The sequence below is a fragment of the Mesocricetus auratus genome, unplaced genomic scaffold (genome assembly GCF_017639785.1).
Source record: "Mesocricetus auratus isolate SY011 unplaced genomic scaffold, BCM_Maur_2.0 Super-Scaffold_100001, whole genome shotgun sequence".
Lineage (NCBI taxonomy): Eukaryota > Metazoa > Chordata > Mammalia > Rodentia > Cricetidae > Mesocricetus > Mesocricetus auratus.
In genome coordinates, this window is record NW_024429187.1 from 9,564,869 (window position 1) to 9,584,967 (window position 20,099).

The 20,099-nt window shown below is 42.4% G+C and overlaps 1 long non-coding RNA gene across 3 annotated transcripts in view; it reads left to right on the plus strand.

Annotated features, from left to right (window-relative positions):
• LOC110341417 overlaps positions 1-20,099 on the plus strand; it is a 191,709-nt gene that overhangs the window by 107,509 nt on the left and 64,101 nt on the right. For all 3 annotated transcript variants that reach the window (XR_005876593.1, XR_002383356.2, XR_005876594.1), the window contains exon 3: positions 1,074-1,123. This is a non-coding gene — a long non-coding RNA (uncharacterized LOC110341417). The remainder of the gene's footprint in view (positions 1-1,073; positions 1,124-20,099) is intronic.

Here is a 20,099-nt window from a genome sequence, read left to right on the forward strand (position 1 = left end):
GACTGGTGGTAACTTTCCTACTACCAGCCTGAATAGCATCTTCCAGTACTAGGAAAGCTATCAAGCAGGAGGAAGCTTTCTGTTGAGTACCATCTAGATTTCTCTCTGCCCTATGACAAATGTATATGACATCAGCAGCAGCAGTAGGGTCTTACCATTAAGTTCTGGTGTGCAATCAAGGGCATAGACAGTAGCCTGCAATTGTTTTTAGGGTCTCTGGGCACCTCTGAACAACAAGGCAATTGTCCTCCTCTTCATACTGCCAATACCATATTAATGACCTAGATGAAATTCCAGATGCAGAATTCAAAAGAATGGTTATAAATATGGTAAAAGAACTCAAAGAAGACTTCAATATTCTCTGAGAACACAGACAACTGAATGAAATAAGCAAATCAATCCAAGATATGAAAAAAGTAACAAAAATCTAGAAAAATAATAAAGTAATGAAGATCTGAAGAAAACTGAAATAATGATGAAATGAAACATAAAATAAGTCAAATAAAAAGTTCAGTGGAGTAGAAGTAGTAGTTATGCATATAGTAAACAGAGTTTAATATCAGTTGTTGTGCTCCTTGCTAACATAGTGGCAGTACTTAAAATTGATAGTCATATCATTATTATGAATGATATATGAATATAGATGATGAGAAAAAATCAATGGAAGATATATTGCCAGGCCACTGTTGTTGGTCTCTGGCTTTTCCTGCACACATTTGCTGTTACCCCAAAACCCAAACCTTAGACTCCATTTAGTTCAAAGTGAAGGTCTCATAGTGACCTGTTTCCAGTCCTCTACTTCTGTCTTGAGTAAAAAGATATAGTCATATAGGATGCTACACAGTGGACTGGAGGCCTGTGAATTCAGGGTTTGTTGTCTGCTCAGTGTTTCTCAGCTCCTTGGGGGACAGGCCATGTTTCTCTCCTTCATCAGGGATCCCTCAACCTCAGCCCTTGGCAATCATATTCTTATAATTTTTTACTTTCTAGAACTTATACTGTAAAGACAAGAGTTCTTCTCCTTCCCCAAAGTATCTTATTGTCCACTCATTTGGATAATAATCTTTCTACAGATGCAAGTGTTGAAGAAGACTCAAGAAGATGATGTTACGGACAAACCTGGGTGAGTAAACCAAACTTACAAGTCTCAGGGAAACGTAATTACAAGTTCACGTGCCTGCCCAATCCCCAGGTTAAAAAAGCAGTAGGAGATCTTCTTCCCAGCCAAGTTGCCTGTAAGTTATGCAGCGAACTCCAAGGACCCAGCTTTAATGAGATATCACCCATATTGGAGGGGGCTTTTCCATGATACAGCTGCTTTTGTGTGGTCCATGTTGCATGAAGTAAACCCTTACCCAAGCTTTTATTAGCAACCCCAATCATCTGATTGGTTTACCAAGGTGGACTTGGATGGGTTCATTCCTTTGGTATGTTGTGGGTGCGGATCTGGGCTGAATAGAGGTTTGTTCATGTTCCCTTTTAAGCATGGCTCCATGGAGATTCTGTTCTGTTACTGGCATTATAGAGGATAAGGTAGTATAGCCATTTTTTCTGGGAAAAGGTTAGTCTAGCAGTTACAGAAGTAAAACACAAATGACAGTGAGCACGGCTAAGGTTCATGGGTGACAGTGAGCATGGCCAAGGCACAGGGTTGATGAGTAACCTTCAGGGCCAAGTCTTCTGCACACATCTTCTCACTGATGCATCATTTCACGGCTTCAAGCTAGGAAGCAGTGCAAAGGAAGCTTTGCTGATGGCAGCAAAGTCTGCTTCTCAGCAACAGGAATAAGAATTTCTTTGTGTAAACAAAGGTGTTAACAGAGGAGCAGCGATGATAAATTATGTGATGTTGAGTGCCACAGGCTGCTTCACTGATTGAATTTTACATAGGAGGTTGTGGAATCATTGTTGTAAAATATTATTTTAAGAAGTGTTACATTTGTTTATGCTGTGGGACATTAGTTTTAATGATGCAAAGATGTGTTGCATTCTTTTATGTTGCATTTGTTTAGCTCTGTGAAGCTGTGCTACTTTGCCTGTCTAAAACACCTGAATGGTCTAGTAAAGAGCTGAACAGCCAATAGTAAGGCAGGAAAAAGGACAGGAGGGAAATGATGCTCCAAAGACGCTGTAACGATAAACGGCACACTTCCTGAAAGTAAAACTAAGTATTTATTGTAGAAATTACTCACAAGATACCAAACAAGTAACACAGATGAGCCCAGTAGTTTTCCACTGCCAAACCGGAAGCCGAAATCTGGGAAAAGAGACCAAGACTTCCTTTGTGCAGTCTTTTATGCCTTCCCCTGTAACGCGCCCTAGCCATGCCCAAAAGTGGGCCTGGCTAGTGACGTAGTTCACTGCCTACGTACGTATACGTCTTTATGTCTGTCTGTATACGTCTTTAGTCATGCCTAAAGTGGGTGTGGTTAGCAGTGTGATAAACCGCTCTTTTGTTACCTCATCTGTATGTGCCTCTAGTAAGTTACATGGTTAATGGCGGCATACAGGCTTCCTCCTATAAGGGACTGGCAGGCAGAGAGAATAAATAGAAGGAAAAATCTGGGAGAGAGGATCAAGGAGCAAGAAAAGAAGGAAAGAGGAAACCAGGGGCCAGCCACCCAGCCACCCAGCCACCCAGCCACCCAGCCACCAGCCACCCAGCCACGGAGTAAGAGTGAAAGTAAGATTGCAAAAGTAAGAAAAGGAAAAAGCCCAGAGGCACACAGTAGATGTGATAATTTAAGTTTAAGAAAGACTGGCTAGTAATAGGCAAAGCTAAGGTTGGGCATTTATAAGTAATAATAAATTTCTAGGTGTTTATTCGGGAGCTGGGTGGAGGGCCCTTCCAAAGAGGAAAGGCAAAAGAGTAAAAAGTAAAAAAAAAACAACAACAACAAAAAATTACCAACAACAATTGTTTAACTCTCCTTTCAGAATATTTTGTCACTGGGGTATCAACAGAACAGATGGGAAGTAAGCTTTAGAGTTTAATCACTTACCTAGCAAACAAGACGGGGTAGAAGGAGAGCTTGGGAAGGGCGGGGTGTTGATGACTGCTACTCTGCATGTACAGTTGCCCTGGGCATGCACAGCACAGTTCTGGCAGGCAGTGCTATCTGCATTTGTAGCCATTATTGCTTTCTATATTTACAATGGCAATTTTCTAGCAGATGTCGGTGCATTGTCTTGAGGAAGTGTCAGATTCCAATAATTGTTGCCAAGATGCTTTGGAGTGAGTTAACTGTTGTTTGATTATTATTAGAGAATACTGCCACTTCCACGTGCTTGCCTGTGAACAGAATGTAATATTCCAGAGCTCAGATTTCTCAACTACAGAGTTTTTTTTTTTAGGAATACCTCTAAGTGTAAGGATAGTTGTTAGTTAATGGGCTTACCTGTGTAAATATCCCTCCTGGTAGCTGCCATAAAGTGGGATTATTATGGTTACATTCTGATGACATGAGCTAGTGACAGAATATCCTTTTAATGAACAATTTAAAACTATCTTGGTTTTCTATGCTTGCATACAGCTACTAAATTCAATCTGATGGTAATACTAATGGTAGTTTATTCATGCATATATATCTTGAGACATGGTCTTGTGAGGAATAAGTTGGCCTGATTTCATTATGTAGCTGAGGACGACCTAGAGTCCCTCCTGATCCTCCTGCCTCCACTTCTCAGTTGTTGGATTCTCAGGCATTCACCATCACACTCAGATCTGATGACAGTTTGTAGAAAAAGCTTTCCAACACAGCAGATGAGGGGAAGGAAGGGTTGTAGGAGCCAGAGGGGTTGAGAACACCAGAAGAACACAGGCTGTGCAGTCAGCTAAGCGGGGCTCACAGGGACTCGTGGACGCGGGAGTGACACACAGACCTTCTATAGGTCTGAGCTAGGTCCTCTGCATATATCTATGGTTGTGTCACTCGATGTTCTTGTGGGACTCACAACAGTGGGAGTGAGGGTGTGTCTCTGGCTCTTTTGCCTGTGTTTGAGATTCTTTTCCTACTACTGGGTTGCTTTGTTCATGCTTGATTTGAGGGTCTGTGCTCAGTCTTAATTGTATCTTGTTAGGCTGTGTTCAGTGGATACCCCTGGGAGCCCTATTCCTCCCTCCCTTCCTTCCTTAAAAAGGGAAACAGAGGCGGAGTTGATCTGGGGGAGATGGAAGTGGAGGACTGGGAGGAGTGGAGCTTGTTATGACGTAATGTATGAGAGAAGAGTGAAAGTTAAACAAGTAAAGGCATAAACATATATGTAAAAAAGAAAAGGTTTTACAATATGAATTCTTGTTTCTTATTGTGAGAAATTTAACTTCCAAAGGGTAGCTATTAAATCCATTCCCGAATTCCAAATATCTCTTTACTTATGTAATTAAAATGCTACGACGTCACAGCAGTTAAATGTCGTGTTCACCTTACGAGACTGAATGCTGTCTTAGTTGAGGTTTCTAGTGCTGTGCTGAAACACCGTGACCAAAAGCAACTTGAGGAGGAAAGGGTTTGTTTGGCTTAGACTTCCACATTGCTGCTCATCAAGGAAGAAAGTCAGGGACTCCAGGCAAGAACTGGGAGGTAGAGACTGAAGCAGAAGACGCAGAGGCCACCACTTAGTCACTGGCTTGCTCTCTATGGCTTGCTCAGCCTGTTTTCTCCTACAACCCAGGGCCACCTGCCACAGTGGTCTGGGCCTTCCCATATCAGTCACTAATCTATAGACATGCCTACAGGCCAGTCTTAGGGAAGCATTTTCTCAGTTAAGACTGCCTCTTACCGGATATTCTAGGTTCGTGTAATGTTGACAAAAACCAACCAGGACGATTGCCATCAAATAAAATTAATATACTATCATCTGCTTAGTGTCTTCAGCACACAGGGCACTTGCATGGCCCACAGAAGTTAACATTCTCTAAATTAAACAAGTTTTATTTGAATATTTACTGTTTTTGAAGGATAACTTGGTTGGGCTCACCTGACACCACCACTACCATCAATGCTTTCTTTTGTCATCTGAAGACTGTGGCACAAAGTGACCTCTAACCCCTGACCCATCAAGACTAGACCAAGATGAAGTGTGTGATCAGTTCCTTGACTGTGTGAAATTGGAGCTCAGGCATCTGCAAGAGTCATGGACATTCCCTCTGTGTATTAAACAGAGTTGGAAACAGGAGACAAGTTCATTCAACAACTGCTTTTGCATGAAAAATGTCCATTGTGAAGGCCTTGCAGGCTGCTCAGAAGGGCCCAAGAGCAGCCTTAAGATGTGATCAATGTTTTCTGAGTGCTAAAATATATTTCTGTATTTGGCAGCTCTACCATCACACAGCACATGCTTTTTCTGGGACTTCCTTTCTCTTGATCTGGATTCCCCATCTCTCCCTAAATGCAGCTGACCCTGAGTAAGAGCAAGCAGCTCTCTGACATTTCCCCCAAATCTTACTGAGGCAGGAAGTAGGACTCAGATTGTTCAACTGACACAGCATGGAACCTGTCCTCAGGGTTTGAGTTCTAATGTGCTGGGCCTTCATCCCCTCAGAACAGGATCATGCTGTGGTAGTCCCTGGTCTCTTCCTTGAAAGCTTCATACTAATACCAGGGCATCAAAGCTTGTGAATTACATCTTCTTATTTTGAATTTCTTGGCTCTCCTGCAAACAAAACAAAAAAACTGAGCAGGGAGGACATAAGAGAATCTGGAGACTGGTGACGACCCTAATTGTCATTAGAGAGCCTTTATCTGATAACTGATGGAAGCAGATTTGCAAAGACCCACAGCCAAGCACTGGGTCAAGCTCCTGGGAGTCCTGCTGAAGAAAGAGATGAGTGATTGTAAGAGCCATCGTGGAGGGGATCAAGGTCATGACTGGAGAGCCCACAGAGACAGTTGATCTGAGCTCCTGGGAGGTCATGGACTCTGGACCAACAGATAGGGAACCTGCATGGGACCTTCCTGGGCCTTCTGCATGTGGGTGACAGTGTGACATTTGTGTAGCTTAGTCTGTTTGTTAGGTTCCTAGCAGTGAGATCAGGACCTGTCTATGGTGCTTAGTTGGGTTTTTTGCCCAGCCTTGATGCAGGGGGAGGAGCTCAGTCCTGCCTCAACTTGATGTGCCATGCTTTGTTCAAGCCCATGGGGAGGCCCTGCCCCTTTCTGAGTGGAGGCTGAGGAGGAGTGGATGGGGAGGGGGATACCTGGGAGTAGAGCAGGGGGGAGGGAACAGGAAGAGAGCATGAAACAGTGAAGCAGGGAAGGATTGTGCAAACTTTATTACGATGAGGATGTTATGTGGTCCTGGAAGACAAAAACAAATGCTTTCAAATCCACACCACAGCATCAGTGGATTACCAGAAATGGTAGCAATAGCCCAGAATTTCTTGTTTTGTGACAGGGCCATTGGAGACATTTAGTCAACACTCCAAACTTGGGCAGTCTTATTCAGAATTGTAGTGTGTGGGGGTATGCAGCATAGAGTCCAAGGTGATCACATAGCCACATACCGTGTGACACTTTAGTTAGTGAGGTAACACATGGTGACATCGCCACAATTTAGTAGTTCAAGCCCACAGGGAGAATTAACAAGTGTCAGGGAGGAATAGAAAAGTGATAACCTGGCTTGTTCAACCTCGGTGAATAGGAGGGACTCTTTGATCTCTTCTCTGACCCCCATGAGCTCTTCTGATCAGTTACTGCCGCGGTCACCCTGTGGTGACCTGGCCCTCACTGCAGCTACTCTGGTCTTCCCCATGATTATGAGACACAGTAATAATTTGCTGCTGGATCCATAAATAGAATTCCACAGTTTTCCAGACCCACAGGTATATTTACATAACATAGGAGTTCTTGTGACAATATAGAGGGCAATATATTAATTATAGAGCAATTATAATTAAAGGTTTAGATTTGCAAAAGTTGCCAGTATAGATAAGTGCAATAGAATAAACCCTAATTGTTTTTACATGTTTATTTTATTATTTGTGTTGTGTTTAGTGCACTTGTGCATAGGTGTGCTTGTATGTGCCTGTGTAGAAGCCAGAGATTAACTGAGTGTCTACCTCTACTTTTATCCACCTCATCTTTGAGACAGGGTTTTTTCACTAACATGGATTGCACTGTTTTCACCGTGTTGGCTGGATAGAAAGTCCCCTCAGGGTGGGTCCACCTTTCTACCCCTGTATAGCACACCTATAGCATCACATATAGTGGATGTCTAGGATCTGAATTCAGGTCCTCATGTTTGCTAAATAAGCAATCTGACTACTGAATCATCTCTCCAGCCTATTTACCCTGAGTGTTAAAACACCAAGAACTTCACAGAGCAGATAGTGAGTGAAGAATGAAGTACAAAGATTGAAAACAAATTTATCTTACTGGTTAAAAATTGACAGACATCGTAAACCTGATGACAGTTTTCTTTGCTAAAGCAGCCACTCAAGCCAATAAAAGTAGTTGGCGAATCATGATTCTGCTTTGTGTTGTTGTTTGAATCATTTTATGAAATTCCAATCTTTCATTGAGATGGCGTTCTCTGTCGTTGGAGACCTTTATGAGTAAGTCAACTAATTAATGTTAACAACTGCTTTGTCACATGATGTCTGAGGATTATAACTAAACATCAAAAGAGGCGCTAGTTCTTTGGATGACGTCCGGTTACAGTGGAAGGCATTTCAAATAGAAGGTGTTTTATTACAGCCATCTGTGGTTCTGGGATTACTTACATGAGGAGAGCAAGAGAGATAGCTGGAAGGAAGGTCCACACTGGGCCTTAGAGGATGGTATGTTTCCAGCTGTCATCACAAGTAACGGAAAGATGCCATTGTTAACCCGTTACCAAAGATATTAATTTGTTTGAATGCTATAAAAAACCCAACACAGTGGCAAACAAAACCATGACTGAAAACAAACATCAACCCCACATAGCATATATACTCTCACAAACACATACACTCTCTCTCTCTCTCTCTCTCTCTCTCTCTCTCTCTCTCTCGGAATTATATAGAAAATTCCCATGTTCACCTTTAAAGAATTATATGGCACTGCTAAACATTTTCTTTTGTTTATGTGGGACATGTGTATGCGTGTCCCCGTGTGTATGTGCACCTTTACACTTGAGTGTGTATATATATATATATATATATATATATATATATATATATATATATATATATGCATGTGCATGGGAGTGGAGGCCAGCGGTTGATGTTCTGTGTCTCTTTCCCCTGCTCTCTCTTACTTTTGGAGATAGGATCTCTCACTGAACCCAAAGGTCACCAATGACTTGAACGGCTGGCCAATAAACTTGAGTGGTCTGCCTGTGTCTGCTTCCCAGTGCTAGGACTCAGGTCCTCACACTGAGCACAGCAGGCCTCATACTAACCTTCCCAGCCTTGCACACGCTAACATCTTCAGTGGTGTGAGTGCTTATTTTTTGATTGTTAGTCTAGTCAGATACTTGAGTTATACAATATTGAAATTTTATAACAGTGATTGTCAGCTGATGGGCTGTCTCTCTATGGAGTAATACCTTAGAATATTAAGGGAGAGTATAAGGACAAAAAGAAGCTAAGAGCTGAACTTAATGCTGTTTATTTTACATTTTTCCCTGGCACAGTCATAAACTCATGACCTTATGTTATCCCATTTTAGTACTTATGCTGTGTACTAACGTTTCTTTGTCATTGAAAAACTTTTTTATAACAATATTTCTGTTGACCCTTTTGTTATCCACTAAGGAAATGTTTCCTCAAAATAAATCTTCCTGGCAACTGAGAAATCAGTAGGTTGGGAGGTTTTTAACCACAGTGACCTTCTTCCTACCATGGTTCCTTTTTGAGCTGTCTCTCTGTGAGCATTTAGTTTTTATGAAAACAAACAGGGTTATGAGTGTGCCATGGTTTATGCTTGTTGTTGTTAACTTGGTGCTTTATTTACTCTTTCAGTTTTGAGTTTATCTTCTTGGATATGTGGATATTCCATTAGGGAGGGCAGAGGTCAGTTCTGTGGGGTGCAGGGCTCTGTGGGTAGTCAGTGGGCAGCCCCTGTATACTAGTCATGTAACTGTGTCCCCAAAGTTTATATGCTCATCTTAAGAAAGTTTTTGAAGTTATTTATTTTTTATGTGTAGGGGTGTTTCGTCTGCATGCCTGTCTCTGCAAATAGTTTCCTGAGGGCCAGAAGAGGGCATCAGATGCTGTGGGACTGGACTTGTACCTAGTTGTAAGTCACCACCTTGTGGGTAAAATCAAACCCAGGTCCTCTTGGAGAACAGCCAGTGCTCTTAACAACTGAACCATCTCTCTAGCCCCTATATCCTGAAATCTTAACCTCGGGACCTGAGGAAGTGATCTTATTTAGAAACAGGGTCTTTAAGGAGGTCATGAAGCTAAAATGAGTCAGCCCATTGGAAGGGTTCCAAAACAACCACCATGCTCATTACAAGAAGAAACAGAGTCACATGTCCAGAGGGAAGATTTGTAGATGCAGGCAGGTGTCCTCTCTGTGAATGGCACAGAAGACTCGCCAGAAACCAGACATGCTGCCCGATGACTTCAGTCCTGAAGGACTAGGAGAAAGTTATTTTTTTTCTGTTGTCAGTTTGACGTTTGTTCATTTATTGTTTGTTTTCTCTTGAGATAGGGTCCGTTTATGCAGACCTGGCTGGCTTAGAACTTGCAGTGTTGGTCAGGTTGTGAACTGTAGTGATTTTTCTGCCTCGGCCTTCCAAGGACTGGGGGTGACCAGTGTGTACCTCCCTCGCTGACAGTTTTGTGTGGTTGAAATGCCCAACCTGTGTTCCTTCATTAGGTAGCTCCACAAGACTTGAGTGGGTGACAATGAGTGCTGGAAGGAAGGGCGACTCTTGCTGAGGTTTTCATTATTCTCACGTCTGCTTTTGCCCCCCCCACACCATCTTGATAATTACCCACCGAAAATCGCTGGGTTGTCTGTTAGCCACAAATAATTAAAACGTTTCGAACCTCTCGTTTTAACTGTAGCGTTCTACATTGTCTCCGGTGAAGGTTTTGGTGACTGGCGCTGCCGGTGATCCTTGTGAGTCTCTTTCCTGTCCAGCCCTGGTGGCTTTGTCAGGTTTGAGTTCCCTGTGTCAAAGGAGTGTGCTGGAAACATTTGCCAGGGAGATTTAAGGAGACGATGTCTGTGAAAATATTGCTCTGTGAACTTAGCAGGTTGAGCAAATGCTAGCCAGCGTAAGCAGAGGTCTGACTCCCTGGCAAGGATTTGCTGTGGGGTAGTTGTTTGTTATATTGGCTAATTTATCATTAACCAGTAATAAGTTATTTGAAATGCTGATAATCATGGCTACAGGATGAATCAGCACTTAATTGGAATAATCATTTTTTTTCTAATATACACATTTGAGAAGTGTGATTTCTCAGCTCATTTCTGACAAGGATTACTGGTTTCAGGCTGCCTTGTTGCTTTGGGGGACTTTAAAGTCTAAAGAGATAAGATGCCCTTTTCTTTAATAATTTCAAATGGTATTCTGCAGTGGTTCCTACACTTACAGATCCAATTTTATTCCACTAGTGGTACTTAGTTAAAATTTTATTCATTTCTTTTATTTCTTTGGAGAAAGTGTTTTACCAAAGAGTTTGTCTTGAACTGAGAATCCTCCTGCCTTAACCACCTGAGCACCAGGGTTACAGATGCTTGCCACCACGCCTGGCTAGATTTTTATTAATTGCTTGATAAATGAGTATTAGATATGACTCATGCACATGCTGCGTAGTCTATCTATCTACCCTTTTATCGGTCATACTTGAAGTAATTTGAAAATAATGAAAGAAATTAGTTTGGAATTCTGCAGACAGTGATGGCCATTGTTTTAAGGTGGCAATCATCTTTTAACTAGCAGGTGTGCATGGCTCCAAACAGCTGTAAGTTACACATTGGAAATTAATTAGTGCATATCAGGCACATCATAAAAATGATCTGTTTGTAGGAGTTAGTCTGGCGCTTTGAAAATGGGTGCACTGCACATTTAAAAAAATGAGTTTCTGTTCTAGTAGTTTTCAACTCATCAGTGTCCTTTCTTTCCCACATTGGTCTCACAGACACGTCACTCATTTTTTTCTTTACCAGTCTCAGGACCTGATAGACCACTTCCACCCATGAACATAGACTCAATTGGGTCAAATGCTAAGCCATTTAAAACTAAAAATCTCATCCATCTGGGCACAGAACGTCTTCTTTCCTTTGTTAGTGGAGGTTGGGGGGATAAGATTCAGAGGGAGAGTTGAGTGGAGAAGGTGGAGATAGGTGGATTGCTGACTGATGGCTGCCTGCCCAGCACACCCAGTGAGTTCCATGCCAGGAATACAACTGTCTCAAGGAAAGGTGGACCCATGCCGAGGAATGACACCCAAGAGTATGCTGGTCTCCATGTGCTTGTGAACAACCTGCCACATACACATGTACATACACATGCACATACATTTGTACACACATACAGTAGTAAGTTGCATTAATTTTGACGATACTCAGACTTATGGTCTCTGTTTCCCATTTTAGAATCTCAGCTATGAGAGATATTAGATGCCTTCATTCTTTTATCCTTCCTGTTTTTTGGGGGATAAGATATACATTTTACTTTTAACCACATCTATCTTGCTATTGAGATCATTTTTGTCTCTGTATTTCCCATATGATTTATGCATTGACTACTCTAAGTGGCAACCATCGTCTATACTCTAATTCAGTTGGATGCCAGGGGTGTCCCCTTGGAGGACAGCTTTTGTTCTAGTGCTTGGGTAAGGCCTGCAGAATCATCCAGAGGTTTTAGCTGTAGTCACTGTTTCTGAACTCAGCTGACGAATGCTTCTCTGTGCCAAACAGACACTTCCCTTTTAGGTTATGACTCTACTTGAAGAGCAGTTTTCCTTCCTCGGAGGAAATATCGACATGGCTATAAAGTAGAAGTGTCTCTGAACAGCCGAGAACCATCCAGGAGCAGCGCAAATGGGGTTGGGGAGTGAGTGTGGAGAAACAGTTCCATACCACGTACCCAGGTCTCTCTGTCCCGTTCTCTCTTTTTCTTTCTGTCATCTGAAAGGTCACTTCACACAGCCCGCGGAAGCACCTATTTGATTTCATTTTTGAAAATTCAGAGTTTCGTGCATGGACATAATAAAGTTGTTATTTTCACTCCCTGTGTCCCGGGCTCATCCCTTCCTTCTGCCCCTGAGAATTCTTCCTAACAATGCATCCTCCTACTTGTGCATTTCTGTGTGTGATCCACTGAGTTTAATTAGAGTTGTCTGCATGAGCATGGGGGGTACTATTTGCTGTAACATGTGACACTCAATCCCCCCAGCGACTGTTAATTGTCAGTAGTCCCTGGGGGAGATACAGGGCCTCATGAGACATTTGCCTTTATAGGAGAAATGTGGGCCCACTCAGTGTTGTGCAGCTAACCACAGCTACAGCGAATTCATGCGCACAGTGGTCCTGCTGTGTCTGTTCCTTCTTTCTCAGTGTACGCCAAGTCTTGTTGGAGGGGGTTGAGATAGAAGTACCATTTCTGGCTGAGAGAGGGTGTGCCTGCTTTTATCGTTGTTGCTGTTTTTCTTCTCTCTCTCTCTCTCTCTCTCTCTCTCTCTCTCTCTCTCTCTCTCTCTTTCTCTCTCTCTCTCTCTCTCTCTCTCTCTCTCTCTCTCTCTCTCTCTCTCTCTCTCTCTCTCTCTCTCTCTCTCTCTCTTTCTATGAGACAGGATTTCACTGTGTAACAGCCCTGGCTGTCCTGGAACTCACAGAGATCTGCCTGCCTCTGCCTCCCAAATGCTGGGATTAAATGCATGTGTCACTGCCATCTGTCCCCTCCTTTTATCTTTAAAAACACTTAGTGGATGGTTTATGAGGTATGTGTCCTAGTGCAAGGAGCTTGAGGTGTGAGCCAGGAGACTTTGGAGACTGCTGTTTGTTGCCGGGTATACTCCAGAGGTTTTTTTTTTCCCAAACTGAGCTGGAGGAGAGATGCTCAGATTCTCCATCTAAAGATTCAGGAGAGTGCTGCGGTGTGGGTCTGCGAATCTAGCTTCTTAGAGGTTGATGCAGGAGGATCAGAAATTCAAGGACTACCTGAACTATGCGGGGAGTTGAAGGACATCTGGGTAACATAGGGAAACCCTGGTTCAAAACAAAACATGAGTGGGGTTGGAGATATATCTCAGTGGTAGGGTGCTTGCCTAGCATGTGGGAGGGATTTGGATTCGATCATCAGCAAATAAACAAATAAATAAACAAGCAAATATCTGCATCTGTAACTAGAGACTTCTTGTGGTGAGCAAAGATGTTCACAGAAACATGAGCTCTCTGCAAGCAAGAGTGAAAAACCTGCTGTTTAATCAGTGTTAAAATGCCCAAATAGACAATTGTTTCCTTCTGATAATTTCGTCTTCTGTGAAAGATTGAGCTGCCTTTTTTTTTCTTTTTCACCCCTCGTTTTCTCCCCTGTGCCCACACTCCGACCGAGGGCCTTGCAAACGCTATGTGGGTGCTGCTGTTAAAATGTTTATGTTTATCCAGTAAGGAGACACAAACCATGACTCAACGATCCCACGTGGAGTTTATTGGTGGACGGGGAGGGAAAAGGGGGGGAGAGCAGAGAGGAGAGAGGAGAGAGGAGAGAGGAGAGAGAGAGAGAGAGAGAGAGAGAGAGAGAGAGAGAGAGAGAGAGAGAGAGAGAGAGAGAGAGAGAGAGAGAGAGAGAGAGGAGAAAAGATATGAGAGAGACAGAGTAAGATAAGAGCAAGAGTGTAAGAGGGAAAGAGAGCGTAAGCAGGCAGGGGCCAGTCCTTTAAAGGGGTCCTCTGCACCTGCGCGGTTCTCACAGAACTCTGGGCTGGCCAGAGTGTTGTCTGAGTGCATCTTGCCAGGGAACAGGGCAGGCCAGCTTAATGCCTGAACCTTTCAGGTGCCTCCTCCTTTCTCTGTCCATCATTGGAGAGGAACGCATTCTCTGCTCAAATGTCTTCATTCTGGGAGGCAGCTATGGACAACTTGAGCTCCAGTTTGTGGATATTGACATCGTCTAATTGTGAGTGCGATGGCCGTGCAGGCACAGGGCAGTAACACTTCTCAGGCGAGTCCTCACGCATTGCAGGCTGACTTCAAACTCACCATGCAGCTGAATTGCCCTTGACCTCCTGAGCCTTCCGCTCCTCCCTGTTGACTGTGGGGGTTGCCTATGCATCCTTGCCCCTGGTTTATGTGGCGTCAGGAACTGAATGCAGGGCTTTGTGAGTGCTGTGTATATGCTGCACCAATTGACCTACACCCCTAGATGCAACATGGGACTCTAAACCTAATGGGTTTGAACCAAATTTCCCCAAACTCACCTTGAAGTCCCACCCTCAGCTTATCCCTCACATCTCTGTTACCACAACAGAAAAGTAACTAAGACACCATCCAGCTGTAGCCATTTGACAGCTGGGTATGGGGTCTATACTGTACTTTTTTTTTTAACCTCACTAGTCTTTCAACTTATGGTGGCTTTTATCATTACATAGCCCATCATAAATGATGAAGTATCTATAATGTTTAAAACCTGTTCATTTTCTTCTTGATCTTATTATATCATACCCATTTTCTTTTGTTTTGCTAATACTGTGGATTGGGTTGTAGCTAGCTTTTGCAATATCCTGATCTTCCTGTCTCCAGTTTTTCCTCTTCTGAACCTATCTGTAAGGAAGTTGTCGAACGAGGCTTGTGAAATATCACTTCCGTCATGTAAAGGCTAAGTAGAGCTATTCACACAAATCCTGCTTCCTGTGCCACATTTGATTTTTCTTTCAGTTCTTTGGGTGTCTTTCTTTTTAGTGGTCTGGTTGAGTCATGTTTGTCTTTTGAAGCTTACTGATGTCCAATGTCACTTGCTTGAAGAAGCAGCCTGATGTCACCAACTCTTTCATCTCCCATGCCCCATGCATTGTATTCAACTTTCCTAATGGTGCATGGAAAACTCTCACGCTGGTATTGTATCATCGCCAGGAAGCATCATAAAAGGAAGTGAATTAGAGACAAGAGAAAAGAGGCAAGTGCCTTTGTTTAGCAAAACTTCTGGATTAGTGATTTGGGTTGTGGGAGGATCTCAGAACACATGCAGGGGATAGGATGGAGACCATTAAATTAGAGTACAAAATGCCAGAGAGACATGAGGGAGGTTAGAACAGTTTTACTCATGGAGATAAAGAGAAGGGAACTTACAGGAAGGAAAGGGCTAATGGATATCTACAGCCCTTGTAAACAAGATGAGAATGGAAGGCAATGAATTAAAAGACTTTTAAAGAATAGAGCTATGTATCAATCAAGTTAAACCCCATGTACTAGAGGGTGCCCTCAGTATTATGACAAATATTTAGGAACCATCTATTCTAAGGTCCTAGGAGAAAAAATATGTCTATACATTTGGTATTCAAGGATAGATGGTAGAATTTGTATGAATAGGGTTTAGGAAAACAAAGGTGGGCAGTAAATTCATGTATTTTGAAGGAGAGAGAAGAGAGAGAGAGAGAGAGAGAGAGAGAGAGAGAGAGAGAGAGAGAGAGAGAGAGAGAGAGAAGTTGCCAGACGGAAGCAGAGGGAGAAGTTCAGTGGAATGGAAAGGTCAGACACTTGGAAGGAGCTGAGAGACAGTAAATACAGTCAACATGCCACAGCTCCTCGGGGAGGGACCGGAAAATATGATCCTCTTTGGCTCACTCAACTCCAATGTGTGATGTTTCCAGCATCTTCCATTGTCCACCCCCACCTGGAAGTCAGTGGATTCCAGCAATCATTGTGTAGAGTGTTATCTCCAGCCTCCTGAACTGTAGATCAGACCACATTATGTGGTTTTGAGCAATTAGGTGGATTAGAACAATTTGAAGGGGCCGAGAGAAAATATTCATCACATACAATTGTGTGATGATTGTGAGATCAACGACAAATGAACAGAATCCCACAGTGAAGTTAACACGGGGCAGTCCGCAGAATGAAGTGGCAGCAGGCGACACTCAAGATACTGAGAACTTGCTGGAAACTGGAATCAGGAGTAGCGCACACTGAAGATTCACTGTTTCCTTTTCAAGTTGTATGTGGGGCTTTGGTTTAGTTTCATTTGCATCTCTAAGGCAGAGCAACCCATTGAAATACAGGGCTCTTGCTTATTTGTACACATAGCTTGCTTTCTCTACTCAACGGCATATCTCCCCAAAGAAATAAGTACTCTCCATGTTTTATGCTAAGGAGATTCACAAATGATGAAATTACTCTATCCAGAAAACAGCCTCCAACCTGCCATTCTGGTAGAGCCCTATTTCATTGTATGTCTTATCAGAAATACGTGTGTGTGAGCATGCATGCATGTGTGCATGTATGCGTGTGAATGTAGATGTGCTTGTGTTATGCTGTGTGTATAGAGGTTACACGACTCCCTTGGATTCTGGCCCTAATCTTCCATCTTATTTGAGACATGATTTCTTTGTTGTTTTCCTGTCATCACCTCCCATTTCCTTGTATGAGCCCTGGGATTACAGATGCTCATGCTGTACATTCAGCTTTAAGATGGGGCTGGGGATTTGAACTCAGGTCCTCATGATTGTGTGGTAAGTGTTTTCACTTATTGAGCCATCTCTCCAGTCCTTTGATTAGTTATTCTCTTATTGGATCATACCTTGTTTTGTGATAACTCTGCCTTTGCTCAGTTGGTTTCCACATTTCACAGAGTCACCAAGTCAAGTCTAACTCATAGCAGGGAACTCTCTGGTTCCCTAGTATTTTATAACTTTCTTGGTTTCATTAAATTAGAAATGTTCAAAAATGCTTATCTTTCATTTGTCATTGGAAGTAAGTAAAACTTAGGTTGGCTAAAGTATCTATTAAAAAAAAAAAACACCAGCCAAAGGCCTACATATCATTAAGCACCCAGGCCCCATTCCTGCTGGCTGAGGTTTGTTTTAAAGATTGCTCATTGACAGGATGTATTATCATCCACTTATCTAGAGCTGTTATCAAATGAAAAGAGAACACTAAAGATGGATGATGAGCAAATATTGAGATATGCATTTAGGAGGGCTGGGTGGAGGACCTTTCTTCGGGCTGCTAGTTGCTGAATCAAGGATGTGAACAGAAAGGGACAAAACCCTCCTGGCAATCTGGAGAGCATATTTCTTCTGAGTTGGCGCTTTCCTGCCTAGCATACCTAGTTCTTGGGAGCCGTTGTCTTTTACATCCTCTACAAAGCTAACCAATGGTGTGGGCTGACTTAAATAGCATATTTCTTCAAAATCATTGAGGCAAAATGATTAAATCCAGTCTGTATCAGTGGCTAAGGGCATGGGCGTGCACATGCGGGGTGGGGGCGGTGTTTATAAAGGTCTGGGTTAGGCTGCTCCATACAGTGAATGGAGTGTCTAAACCGAGGACCTTAGCGGAGTTTGGTCTGATTCATTATTTTACTCCAGACACACAGCAGCAGGGAGGTGGATACCTCACCTGATTTATCTAGAGGGAATGTTGAAATCAGTGTCTGGGACTTAATTTTAGGCATACCCTTTGGATTACTTGATTTAAATTTATTGTAACATAAACATGGCCATATGAAGTTAAGGCTTGGGAAGGCCTGTGCCACAGGCCAGCTGGTAAGACTCGGGTCTGTTTTGACTTCATGTGAAGTCATAGTAAGGCTTCATAGTTGGTGAGACCAATATATCTAGATGTTTTCTGCTTAGCTCTCAGTGTAGGTAAACTCTTGCTGTGTTAGGGAGTCAGAATCAGGCATATCTGAGCTGGCCAGCTTCCTGCTGACAGTTTAATTGTGCTTATCTGTTTAGAGGGACAATGCCCACCTTCCAGCAGTTGTTTCTGGCTTTTAAAATTCCCACATCTTGTTCCCTAGTGGTTTTCTGTCTAATATCATAATCATTCTCAATGAAGTTTATATTCTTTTCTTACTTGAGTTCCTGCTGAATATTAATAATATAAAAGGATTGTATCTTAACATAATGCATTCTTCCAAAGTTTTGTTCTGTCTCTGGACATTTAAACATCTCAGCTTAATATTAAACCTTTTATGATCTTGCATAATTTTGTGCATGGAAACAGAAGGGAAATGGATAGTGGCTAGTATGCTAAAGAATGTGATTGGGAAATTGCTAGAAAAGATTAGGAAAAAAAGAGCCCTTAATTCTTTTAAGTAATTCAGAGTAAAAAAAAATTAAGCAAACGAGTATCTCCTGAGATGGAAGCCCACACTCTCACTATATATACATGACCTTGGATAAAGCATAATACAGGCGAGTAAGACCAGATTTTATTTTTCTTCTTATTTTAGATTTATGTTCATTTTTCTACAGTTCTTATTAGAAGCAGGGGAGAAAAACACCAGGAAATAGAAGTAGTTAGAGCCCTAAACAATGTAAAAGGAAATGGCAAAGCTACGCAATTCCATATTTCATCGTTTAGACAAAGGAAAATATTTGGTTTTTAAATATCTTCTTAAGACTATTTACACAGTTGATTTAACAGTCTATCAGTTGATGCCCATTGTATGTTTTAGATAACATTGTTGGATTTCCTTTGACTTCACATAAGGTGAACTTGTCAGTGTAGAGAGCTATGCAGGCAGGCATTCCTCAGTCCCGATGAAAGTCATGTATTAAACAGCTGCTGGAGTGCCCAGTCCCAGAAGGCTTCAGCCTGAGTGCCAAGGAGACCACATTCCTTACATCATCCTCTTACTGTGGCTCTACTGACTGGACATCTGTAAACCATGTTCTAAAACAATCAGTCCAAACTGTAAGAAAACTGTGCAGTATTCACATCTTTACACTAAGCATATTTGCATATTAATTCTAAGAAATCTATGAAATCTGAATGTAAAGGTCTTTTTTCCCAATTCATGGAAAGTAGAGTACCTCAAAATATTAGTGATCCAAGTGTTAGTCTGTTGGGGTTCCCATTCGAAGTGGGCAAATAGCCACCTCTTATGCAATAGCAGTCTCTTAGGCCAGTAGTCTAGTGCTGAGAAGCCACAGGTCACCTCTCCCGCTGGTGGTGTCTGAAGGTCCCTGTTCTCCTGGCCCTTGGCAATCATGATGCAAGTCTTCTTATAGCCTGCATTCTGAGCATGTGGCACTCTTAACAATGAATCAAAATATTTTTCATATAAGTCAACACATATTGTGGAAAACAAATCAGTATACACACAACAGACTCCTGTTTTTTAGCCACAGATCATGTGGGCCTTAGTTTTTAATTACAGTAATTTAAAAGTTATCCATACCTGTATAGGAAAATACTCTCAAGATAAAATGGCCATTCTAGAATGCCTGTGGTCTGTGTAATGATTATCGGTCAAGAATGCATATACAGGAAGCAGTTCTTTCCAATGAGCACTGAATTTTTCTAGAGAAAATTACATTGTAAATGCAACACGAAGGCTATATAAAAGAGCTTTCATGTAGCTCAGACTGCTCCTGTGCAGGTTTTGAGGATATAAAGAAACCTCAAGTGACTTGCAGGATCACAGGTCTGGGTGACAAGATATTGAGATACGAGGCTGCACCTGCTCCCAAAGCAACCGGTTGGGAGCAACAGTCTGCATGACTGTGTGCTCCTCTCCACAGGCACACTGGGGTAGCTGAACTTGTTCACGCTATCACCGTAATGGGGACAAAGCATACTATGTATAACCAGCTATGTCAGTCACAGCCGGTTGAAGGGGCTCGTGGTTCTTAAGGGGCAATGATATCTAGGCTGAAGAAAGCATCGAACTTACTTAAATGATATTTACCCATGAAAATGCTTACCAGCCAATTTGTACAATACATCCAATGTTCATAATAATGCCTTGTGTCTTTGCATGGCTTTCCTTGGGTAATCAGGAACAAATGTCTCAGCCCAGATCTGGCACGAATGACCACAGAAGCGATTCCACTCAAGTCCTGCTTGGGGAAAGAGTGTTTGCTGAGATCACTAACAGAAGGTTCACCCCAGCGTGCTAACAGTCCACAAAAACTGCATCCCAGGAGCTCTCTGCCCGACTTTCAGACAGCTCACCAAAGTTTCCTCCTCTCTGCAGCTGTTATCTGTGTTTCT